This window comes from Solanum dulcamara, chromosome 2, assembly GCF_947179165.1.
Source record: "Solanum dulcamara chromosome 2, daSolDulc1.2, whole genome shotgun sequence".
Taxonomy (NCBI): Eukaryota; Viridiplantae; Streptophyta; class Magnoliopsida; order Solanales; family Solanaceae; genus Solanum; species Solanum dulcamara.
Genome location: NC_077238.1, coordinates 45,904,910 through 45,916,875, shown reverse-complemented (window position 1 = coordinate 45,916,875; position 11,966 = coordinate 45,904,910). Strand labels below are relative to the sequence as shown.

The following is an 11,966-nucleotide window of genomic DNA, read 5'->3' as shown; positions in this document are numbered from 1 at the left end:
AAATTTTAAATGTGGGTCCCACATTTCCCATTTTAGACCTCAAAATTGGTCTGTCTCCAAATTTGATAATTTTAGTGTCCATAGGAGTGTATTAACATTGTGATTCTATTGTTGATACTGTGGCAATATTCTAGTTTCATGAGTTGGAGCGAGCTTGGTCGGCTCTTAGGTAGGCTACCGGTTTTCCTTCATAAGACTGAGCATGTTTATACAATTATGCATTAATTTGTATGAGTTTGGTGGGGTTGGGTATCGAGCATGCTAAATTACTAGAATCCTATGGTAGGTATTATTTCGGGTAATTGTTGGACTGTGTAAGCATGACTTCTGTGGTTTTTTGGTTGTTCCTATCTTGTAATGGATGTTGTGCTTATGCTAACATATTTGGAAATATGTTTGGCCTTAGTATAGGCTTATATAAGTGTTACCTTACACTTACAAGATTTTGGTGTCGTTAGGCCTTAGATCTTCTCTTATGTCATTTCAGATGATTAGCACCTTGTAGACTGATATAGCATACTTGAGTCTGATAGTCTGACCCTTAGCTAGACAGTAATTCAGCTTGTGACCTTACCTCCATAATGTCCTATTCTCCTATCGATCATAAATCGTTCGGTTCTTGATTTCTAGATTTTTTCTTGGCGATTAGAGTTATATTTGGTTTGGGCTGGAGCAGTGCATTGATGACACTCGAATATAGGGTACTCACCGTGATGCACGGTTGGTCTCTAATTCTAATTCAGTCTGATCCCTTAGCTACAGATACGTAGTCAAAGTCCATGGTCTAGCTTACTTGTGTTCTGCTCCTTAGCTATAGATACTTTGTTAAAGTCCACGGTCCAGCTTACCTATATCCTGGCTTCCCAGCTACAATTAGAGTTTGCGGTCTAGCTTACCTGTGCTCGACCTTTAGCTATAGTTACCTTGTTAAAGTCCATGGTCTAGCCTAGTCATATTGACTTATTAGCTACAATTATCGGGGTGTAGTCCGTGGTCAAGCTTACACGATGTTAAATTCCTGATTCCATGTTTTGTTTAAGTCTTCATCTACTCTCGACTGTGGGTTGAGGTGTTAGAGGTTGGAAATGGTTCAATTCAAGTTTGGGAAATGGTGATATTTTTGAAATCCTTTTGGTTCTGTTCATTTTCTTTAAGCTATTCTTGCATCAATCGGGCTTATGGAAGTCTGTGTAGGTGGTTACACTTTATTTGTGCATGAGAGTATGCGTATGGTTTATAGAAGCCCACCGTAGTTAGTTAGATTCTTTCTCTTTGTTTGCTAGTATGCTCGTTTACATACCCATATTTACTTCTTGTCCTGTCTTTGATTGTGATCTTTTATCGCACCTTAGTTTACGTTTGCTTATCTTGCTCATTTGGCCTTTGATGCCTACTAGATACCTGTTGTTTTGGTACTCATACTATACTCTGTTTTGTTTCTAAGAGTTGACCCGAATAAATGGGCTCAACAGTAATTACTGACTTGCATCTATTTTCGTGATGCTGGTCCAAGTACTAGATACCGGCATTGATTTGAGCCAATTGTAGTTGTTATTGGAGGCGAGGGTGAGCACATTGTATCCTAGGTTTTCCCTTCTCCCTTTGTGTATACATTTATCATGTCTTTTGATTTTTGAGACAACTATATTTCTGTGGTCCACTTTTGGGACTTACCTATCGGTGGGTCATAGTAGGCGCCATCATTACCTAAGAAATAGGATCATGATACTTTGACAGTAATATATATACATAGAATTGGTTATGCACATATTAATAGAAGTTGTTGAACTAGCTTTGTATTAATTAGAAGACATGGCATTAAAAAAGTTCAGTAGGACATTGCAAAAAACTATTTGCTAGAGAACACTTAGTGGGAAGATAGATCCTAGTAATTTATTTATGATCATGTATATTTTAGTAACTAGAAATTTAAGATATGCATATAATTACCTTAACTATGTTAAATTATGTGTCCTGTTGCGTTGTCAGAAAACATAGAGGTAAGTGTTTCAATTGTTTCGTATAAATTATATGTGTCCCGTTGTTATTATGTTGTGGTTATATAGGAGAGCATGACCCAAGTTGTTAGAAAACTTTGAGGTAAGTGTTTCAATTGTTTTGTATAAAATTAAATGTGTCCCATTGTTATTATGGTGTGGCTATATAGGAGTGCACGACTAAGGATATAAGTTGAAAATATTAAGGGGTTATCCATAAGTTGTGATACATTATTAAATTCAAAGTACATAAAGTCATAGATTAATTACGAGCAGGAAAATATTTGGTTATATATGAAACAAAGGAGAAAGATATTTGAATACAAGAGAATCGAGAGATGAATTAGGTAAATTTCTCTGGTAGTATAAGAAGGCAACATATATGAGTATTAGAAGAAACATAGATTTTTACTTTATTATACAGAATGATTATTAATCATGTGACTGTTACACCCTGTACTTTGGTACCTTGGAATATTTCTTAAGCTTCTTAAGTTTCTGGGAAGGCTCTTAAGTTTCGTAGAAGTAGTCATGTGAGTCAGATAATCTATAACGCTATCAAATAATCCTAAGGAAAGAAGAAGGAGATACTCCATAATAGAAAAGATTGGAAATAGGGTCATAAGAAACCAGAAGAAGTTGGAGGTCAAGTAGTGAGTCGTAGGACTTGACTTACTTGTGAAAGTTATTACTTGGGACATTTTACATACTAAGCTACTTGAGTATACGTCGAGCTTAAGTATCAAGGAATACATAGGCTCTTGAAGTAAGACGAGATTACGGGCTCACGAAAGATAAATAAGGAAACGACGCGCCTACTCGAAGAAAGTAGGTGATGCACCTACTTGGACAAGCAGGTGATGCACCTACTCAAGGTCAAGTAGGTGATGCAGCAGCTTAGATGGACCCACGGTGACACGTGGCGGCTTTGGATTGGATGCATGATTGAGGTGGCGCCCTAGGGGCGGCCATGTGTCACCACTTAGGGACACACATATATATATATATATATATATACATGTGTATTTCTGGATCAACTCACTTTTAAGCATCATTACACTTAAAAAAAAATTGGAGAAAAACTTGGAGAACATGGAGAGAAAGCTACAAATTTGGTTAAGCAAGGTAAGCCCTCCGATTTCATTCCGTGAATTAATTATTTAAGGTATTCTTCGGTTAAGCAATGGTGTTTAACAATATAAAATTATAGTTGGGGTTTCGAGGAGGTTCTCGTTCTTGTCAACAAAACAGTTTTTGGAATGAGACTGTTGTTAGTAATAATAGTATAACTCCTTCTGTAAAGCTTCGTTTTGAGTGATTCAATATGTTTTGGAAAGATATTTCATATGGATATCAATTTTGTTTAAACTATAAAACCCATTTTTGCTTTTATATTCTCTAAAAAGGATGATGAGGTATAGGTGAGGTGCTGCCCAGATTTCGTTTTGGAAATCCTACACGGGCTGCTGTTGGTATTTTGGGCATATCTTTTCTTATATAATTTCTGTAAGGTTGATTCAAAATTTTATGTGACCCTAAGACACATGTATATAACTTTACTTGAGGCCATAAATCTTTTTTCCCTAAATTACCCCTTCGAAACTAAGAGAAAATACAAGACAATATGCTGTCCAGAATTCACGTTTTGATAGTTTTGGCGAGTTTTACGAGGTTAGGTTAAGGTAAGGGTTTTAATTTAAATTTGGAGTTTATGATGTCGTTATGAAGTTTATTACACGTTGTGTAAGTGGCTGGAAATATAAAAATTCCATAAATATGCTCGACGTTCGAAACAAACCAAATTGGAGTCGCTATAGTTAAATTGTAGTCGAAGCAAGGTGTTGTGCTTGTGGTGTGCGGAGGAAGGTGTGTGATGTGTGTTGCAGGGCCCAAATGTGTCCTAAATGAGGTGGGGTATCTTCTGGTTGTATCCACACGACACCCCCGCTTCGTACGGTTAAAGATTTTGCAAAACGGAAACTAGAAACCTTATTTTGGTATCGTGGTTTCGAGCGAGTCATTTGGAGTTTATGTGGTATAAGATTGATGTGAACATATATATATATATATATATATGCTGAAGGTTATTGTTGTTGGTTGGCTATAGCTATTAGGAGTATAATTGGAAATTCGGATAGGGCACATTATAGGGGTAATGTTGCCCGATTTTCGTTAAATCTTTAACTAGTTAGGGAACTATTCGAGAAAGAGAGCGAGGGGATGAGTTCTACAAATACTCGTGTGTAGCCTATGTTTCTGGAAAGACAAGGGTTTTTAATACTCGTATTGCTTTTATGTTACTTAAGTTTAAAGGACGACAAGACGAATGGGTTAAAGAAAAACCCGTAACAGGTATGTAAAGCTAACGTTTTCTTTTTTTGGCATGTTTTGGCATACGTATGTAAGGCTTATACTTTGTTTTAGCATGTATTTGGCATAAGTATGTAAATCTTATTCCTTCTCTTAGCATGATTTGACATAAGTATACAAAGCTAATCTCCCTTTTTAGCATGTTTTTTACGAAGCAAGTATAAGACTTTCATATGATTCCAAAGAAGTTCCTATTCTTGAAGCCACTATGATGGACAATTTCTCGACCTCCAAAAGATATTTTGTTATGCCTTGATACATATATATGATTCCTAGAAGTTCTATTTTTATATAGTTCATAGTGACTTTCAAAAGGTACTTGATATGAGTTTTATCTCAATTTTGAACGAAAGCTCATTTTGATTATTCCGTCGAGTCTTAAATATGATTTAAATTGCATATAGTTTCTCACTACTCCACTCGTGGATACCTCAATATTTCCTTTACCGAGCTTGGGCCAAGTTTTGTTATTGTGCGTACTTCTCTGCATTGTTCTCCGTGCCCTGACGTGAGGGGGCAGGTATGACCTGTACATGGGATTTGTGGAGTTATGATGTTCCATGTACACATATGATATGATATGATCCGATATAACCATATGATATGATATGACCTGTTACAGAGATATTCCCTACTCTTGATGTATGCTGTGTTGTGGCGCTAGTAATGGGGTGGCGACTATGTTTTGTTCACCGCGTCCCATAATGGGGCCGGATATAGCATATATTTATCTGCATACATTATTTGTGGTTATGAAAATTTTTGTGATATTCTGGGTATTTAGCTCACTTTTGCACCTTCTGTTCTGGTAATGGCTTTACTTGTTACAGTCCATGCTTTACATACTCAGTACATATGTCTTATTGACCCCCCTTTCTTCGAAGGGTTGCATTTCATGCCCGCAGGTACAGATGTTAACTTTGGAGATCTGCCAGCTTAGGGTTTCCACTCAGAAATGTTGGAAGTGCTCCACTGTTTTGGAGCCAAATTTTTAATACTGGTCATTTGATATAAATATTTGTTTATTCAGGGGTACGATGGGGCCCTGTCCCTACATATAATTAGGCTAGCATTCTGTAGAGGTCTGTAGACTTGTGATGTGGGTTCTGTATGTATGTTTTGGGCTTTATGTTCCGTGATGGCCTTAACGGCCTTCGTATGCTACATCTATTTTCGTGCGCTCTCTAGCGATTTTTCTTTTTGATTACTTCTTATGTTTATTCGGCTAACATACTCAGTGGGGCTAAGGGTACGTATGGGTGCCTTAATCGGACACCAGTCACGGCCTACGGAGTTGAGTCGTGACAAAAGTGGTATCAGAGCAGTTCGTTCTTGGAGTGTCTACAGACTGTGTCTAGGAGCCAATGCCTTAACACAGACCCTAATAGCAGTTGTCGCCTACTTCACTGAGTTGAGTCTTGTTTATCGGTGTGTCGTTCACCACATCTATAAACAGGAGGCTACAGGACATTTAGGATGTTACCTTTCTTTTATATCTAAGATCGTGCGATAGAGCCGAGTCATAGGGAATGAAGTACGATTGACATGTAAAGTTACAAATAGAAAGGAAAAGTAGACAGGGCAGGGTAACAAGTGTAGTTTGAGCCGGGCAGATGAGGTAAGTCTATTTTCATACTGTTTATATTGAGCGCCTTGTGTGGCTGTAATATGATATGATCTGAATATATATACATGCATGCACTGTGAGGCACTGTTGGCATTTTTTGCGTACGGGTGTTGAGATAGTAAGAAATACAAAGGAAACACTGTCCAAATTTTCCTAGAAATAAGAAGAGAATGAGATACAGGGTTGTAGTATGTCTTGAAAGGTTGTGCCCACAACAATAATGAGATTTGATTAAATTACGAGTATGGATGACCTCGAGAAATGAGTTAATTTCTAAATTGATGGCTAGTAGGTCGATACTGGTATAGTAGAACGAAATTGGAAAAGACTTATAAGCCAAAGAAAATGATTTAGAGAAGATTGATAGATCGGGATTAAACAATATATTAAGGCATCGCCTGAATTGATACACAGGGATAAACGATGACGAGTTATAGTTGAAAAAAGTAACAGTATGATTACGACAAGAGTACATGGGAAAAAGAATTGTGATGGAAGTGAAGTGTTAATAAGACAACTTGTGAGATATTAAGGATAAGACTAACTAAGAAGGGTAAGTAACCCATAGTAAGAATCGTGAAGAAGGTCAAGCAGTGTTATACTATGGGACTGAATGCAAACATGATACCATGTGAATATAACGAAGGTTAGTATGATAATAAGTAAGGAATAATAACGAAGTTCTAACAGAGGCACCCAAGAAAGACATAAGTAACTGAAAACGAGGATGGAGCAAAAGGAGAATGTATAGTCATTGATATACAGGGGTAGTACAACAATATGGTGTCAAGGTAAACCTAGTATTAAGGTAAGCTCGATATGCTGTTGAGAAAGTGAGCATCGGGTGCACGACAAATATGAAAGCTCATGAGGCATAAAGATGTATTATGTATACGTGACTCGAGTACGAATGATTAGATTGGATTATCACCTCACGAGTATGTTAAGATGTCGTATATAGGCAACTAAAGGTATGGGTGGTATAAAGGAAGGCATAGATAGGGTGCGGTATACCAAAGGTATTGGAAAGGAATCTTACACATTTGAAAATTGGAAATAAGGGCATAAAGTATAACACAAACAGACAATGACGTAGATACACCCTAAAGGGGGGAACTGGACAAGAGAAGTACAAGCGTAAGAGAAAATCAACTGATGCTATCATATGTAAATGGGAACGCTTAAACTTTGAACGAGATCCCATAAGGGATAGATGCGATCATACTAGTACTAACGCACCCGATCCCATCAGAACTCTGAAGTTAAGCGTGCTTGGGTAAGAGTAGTACTATGATGGGTGACCCTCTGGGAAGCAAAAGAGGAAATGAAACACAAGTATTCGTACCTATTCCCTATGTCTACAAGTAATCCTAACCTTTGGAACTATGATATTGATTGCTTGATCTAAGTATATGATATGGCAGTGGGATAGAGGAACTCTCTATATAGTCGGTATAAGATCCGGAGGAAGGTTTTGGTTCACATTCGAGGACGAATATTCTAAAGAGGGGAAGGATGTTACACCCTGTACTTTGGTACCTTGGAATGCTTCTTAAGCTTCTTAAGTTTCTGGGAAGGCTCTTAAGTTTCGTAGAAGTCATCATGTGAGTCGGATAATCTATAACACTATCAAATAATCCTAAGGAAAGAAGAAGGAGATACTCTATAATAGAGAAGATTGGAAATAGGGTCATAAGAAACCGAAAGAAGTTGGAGGTCAAGTAGTGAGTCGTAGGACTTGACTTACTTGTGAAAGCTATTACTTGGGATATTTTACATACTAAGCTACTTGAGTATACGTCTAGCTTAAGTAGCAAGAAATACATAGCTTATTGAAGTAAGACGAGATTACGGGCTCATGAAAGAGAAATAAGGAAACAACGTGCCTACTCGAAGCAAGTAGGTGATGCACCTACTTGGACAAGCAGGTGATGCACCTACTTAAGGTCAAGTAGGTGATGCAACAGCTTGGGTGGACCCCACGCTACCACGTGGTCGCTTTGGATTGGATGCATGATTGAGGTGGCGCCCTAGGGGGCTGCCACGTGTCACCACTTAAGGACACATATATATATACATGTGTATTGCTGGATCAACTCACTTTTCAGCATCTTTACACTTAAAAAAATTTGGAGAAAAACTTGGAGAACATGGAGAGAGAGCTACGGATTTGGTTAAGCAAGGTAAGCCCTCCGATTTCATTTCGTGAATTAATTGTTTAAGGTATTCTTTGGTTAAGCAATGGTGTTTAATAACATAAAATTTATAGTTGGGGTTCCGAGGAGGTTCTCGTTCTTGTCAACAAACCAGTTTTTGGAATGAGACTGTTGTTAGTAATAATAGTATAACTCCTTGTGTAAAGCTTCGTTTCGAGTAATTCAAGATGTTTAGGAAATATATTTCATAGGTATATAACTTTTTTTATACTATAAAACCGATTTTTGCTTTTATCTTCTCTAAAAAGGATGATGAAGTATAGGTGAGGTACTGCCCAGATTTCATTTCGGAAATCCTACACGGGCTGTTGTTGGTATTTTGGGCATATCTTTTGGTATAGAATTGTTGTAGAGTTGCTTCAAAATTGTATGCGACCCTAAGACACATTTCTATAACTTTAGTTCAGGCCATAAATCTTGTTTTCCTAAATTACCCCTTCGAAACTAAGAGAAAATACAAGATAGTAGGCTGTCCAGAATTCACATTTTGATAGTTTTGGCGAGTTTTACGAGTTTAGGTTAAGGTAAGGGTTTTACTTTAAATTTAGAGTTTATGGAGTTTTTATGAAGTATATTACACGTTGTGTAAGTGGATGGAAATATGAAAATTCCATAAATATGCTCGACGTTCGAAACAAACCAAATTGGAGTCGCTATAGTTAAATTGTAGTCGAAGCAAGGTGTTGTGATTGTGGTGTGTGGCTGAAGGTGTGTGGTATGTGTTGCAGGGACTAAATGTGTCCTAAAAGAGGTGGTGGAGCTTCTGGTTGTAGCCACATGACACCCCCACTTCGTACGGTTAAAGGTTTTGCAAAACGGAAACTAGAAACCTTATTTTGGTATCGTGGTTTTGAGCGAGTCTTTTGGAGTTTATGTCATATAAGATTGATGTTAATTGTATATATATATGCTGAAGGTTATTATTGTTAGTTCTCTGTAGCTATTAGGAGTATAATTGGAAATTCGGATAGGCCATATTATAGGGGAAATGCTGCCCGATTTTTGTTCTCTTTAACTAGTTAGGGAACTAGTCAAGAAAGCGAGTGAGGGGATGAGTTCTACAAATACTCGTGTGTAGCCTAAGGTGATGGAAATCCAAGAGTTGTTAATACTCGTATTGCTTTTATGTTACTTAGGTTTAAAGGACGACGAGACGAACGGGATAAAAAGTAACCCGTAACAGGTATGTAAAGCTAACGTTTTCTTCTTTTGGCATGTTTTGGCATACGTATGTAAGGCTTATACTTTATTTTAGAATGTCTTTGGCATAAGTATGTAAATCTTATTCCTTTTCTTAGCATGATTTGACATAAGTATACAAAGCTAATCTCCCTTTTTGGCATGGTTTTTATGAAGCAAGTATATGACTTTCATATGATTCCAAAGAAGTTCCTATTCTTAAAGCCACTAGGATGGACAATTTCTCGACTTCCAAAAGATATTTTGTTATGCCTTGATACATATATATGATTCCCAGAAGATCTATTTTGATATAGTCCATAGTGACTTTGAAAAGGTACTTGATATGACTTTTGTCTCAATTTTGAACGAAAGTTCATTTTGATTATTCTATCGAGTCTCAAATATGATTTAAATTGCATATCGTTTCTCACTACTCCACTCACGGATGCCTCAACGTTTCCTTCACCGAGCCCGGGCCAGGTTTTGTTATCGTGCGTACTTCTCTGTATTATTCGTCGTGCCCGACGTGAGGGAGCAGGTACGACCTGTACATGGGATTTATGGAGTTATGATGTGCTATTTACACATATGACCTGTTATGGAGATATTCTCTACTCTTGATATATATTGTGCTGTGGCGCCAGTGACAGGGTGGCGACCACGTTTTCTTCACCGTATCCCATAATGGGGCCGGATATGGCATATATTTATCTGCATACATTATTTCTTATTATGATTCTTTTTTGATATTCTAGGTATTTAGCTCACTTTTTCACCTTCTGTTCTGGTAATGGCTTTACTTGTTACAGTCCATGCTTTACATACTCAGTACATATGTTGTACTGACCCTTCTTTCTTCGGGGGCTGTGTTTCATGCCCGCAGGTACAGATGGTAACTTTGGAGATCTGCTAGCTTAGGGTTTCTACTCAGCAATGTTGGAAGTGCTCTACTGTTCCGGAGCCTAACTTTTGATACTGTTCATTTAATATAAATGTTTGTTTATTCAGGGGTACGACAAGGCCCTGTCCCGTTATATGACTAGGCTAGCATTTTGTAGAGGTCTGTAGACTTGTGATATGGGTTCTTTATATATGTTTTGGGCTTTATGTTCTGTGATGTCCTTAACGGCCTTCGTATGCTACATCTATTTTCGTGCGCACTCTAGCTATTCTTTTATTTCTTTATATGATTATTCGGCTAACATACTCATTGGGTCTAAGTGTACGTATGGGTTCCCTAATTGGATACCAGTCACGGCCTATGGAGTTGGATCGTGACAGTGACATAAGTAAGAGATATCAACTTATTAACTTTAACCATTGCAAAAACGTATCCAAAATATTTTCTGAATAACTTTTTCAACTTTTGATTAGAGAAATAAGCCATTTTTCTATTGATTTGAATGTTGATATTTACTATTATAACTATAATAATAGCGAGTGCTATTGAAATGTCACTTTGGTAGAAGATATATTTCACCTGGTGCGGTCCCTAAAATGCACTTGCATGATTTTTATGAAAAAAAGATGGTTCCTTTTATGAGATTATTGTCAACTTACAACGAAGTCAATTTCTAAGTTATAGGTATCACATATTCATTTTACTCCCACTACCAAGATTCACTTGATTACGTGGTATGATGCCCTCAATTTTCACTTGTTCATTTCCTTATTTGAACCTTAATAAGGTATTAAACGTTGAGAGCGAGTTATTTCCTTCTTGTAACAAAATAGAGTTGGGCCCAACTTCTCAGTCCTAGAAATGAATTTTAGAGAATTTCTCCTTTGTCTTTTCTCCAATATTTATGGTAACTTGGAAAATTAAAGTTAGTTCTAATGGTTGGAATACTGATTAAAAGATTTCTCAGGGGAATGAGACAACACAGGAAAATTGCATATGCTTTATGATGAGTAAAGAAACAAAAGTGGAGTTACACCAGCTATGACTTAGAACTAGAGGTAGTATCCTTGCATTTAAGATTAGGTAGAGTGTTTCTATAGGATGTCACGTTGTTTCCAAAGGCTCTGATTACATACAAAATTATACATGTTACATGTCCTATTCCTCATTATGGATTATTTTTCCATATGTTACATATTAAATGGAGCACTTGTATGTAGGTGTAATCTGCTTCATAAAACTCTAGCTTTTTGTTATATATTTTGTATGACCTTGTTCTAGTTCACCATTTGTTTATCATAGATCACTTGTAAATATTTTATAAACATCATATATTAATGGCTTATATTTTATACACTATAATTACTTTCTCATGGATATTATTGTTTATATATTATATGCTTCATAGATCATCCACCTATATGTCACATGGCTCATAACCTACTCGTTTACATTCCATACCCCATAACTTATTTGTCCATATATTATATGCTCACTTGCTCACATTTTGTAAAATATAGTACTCATGTGCTACTCCACTTATACATGTATAGTCCACCTACCCATGTGAATTGCATTTAACTTTATTATAGACTACATGTCAATTCCACTTGCTAATAGGTTATATTTTGTTGTAGCTTTAGTGGTCACATGTTAGGTGGTCATCTAGTCTA

General features: G+C 36.9%; 1 pseudogene; it reads left to right on the top strand.

Moving 5' to 3' along the window:
- The first annotated feature begins 7,205 nt into the window (after positions 1 to 7,205).
- Positions 7,206 to 7,327, top strand: LOC129881220 (5S ribosomal RNA; annotated as a pseudogene).
- The last annotated feature ends 4,639 nt before the right edge of the window (positions 7,328 to 11,966 follow it).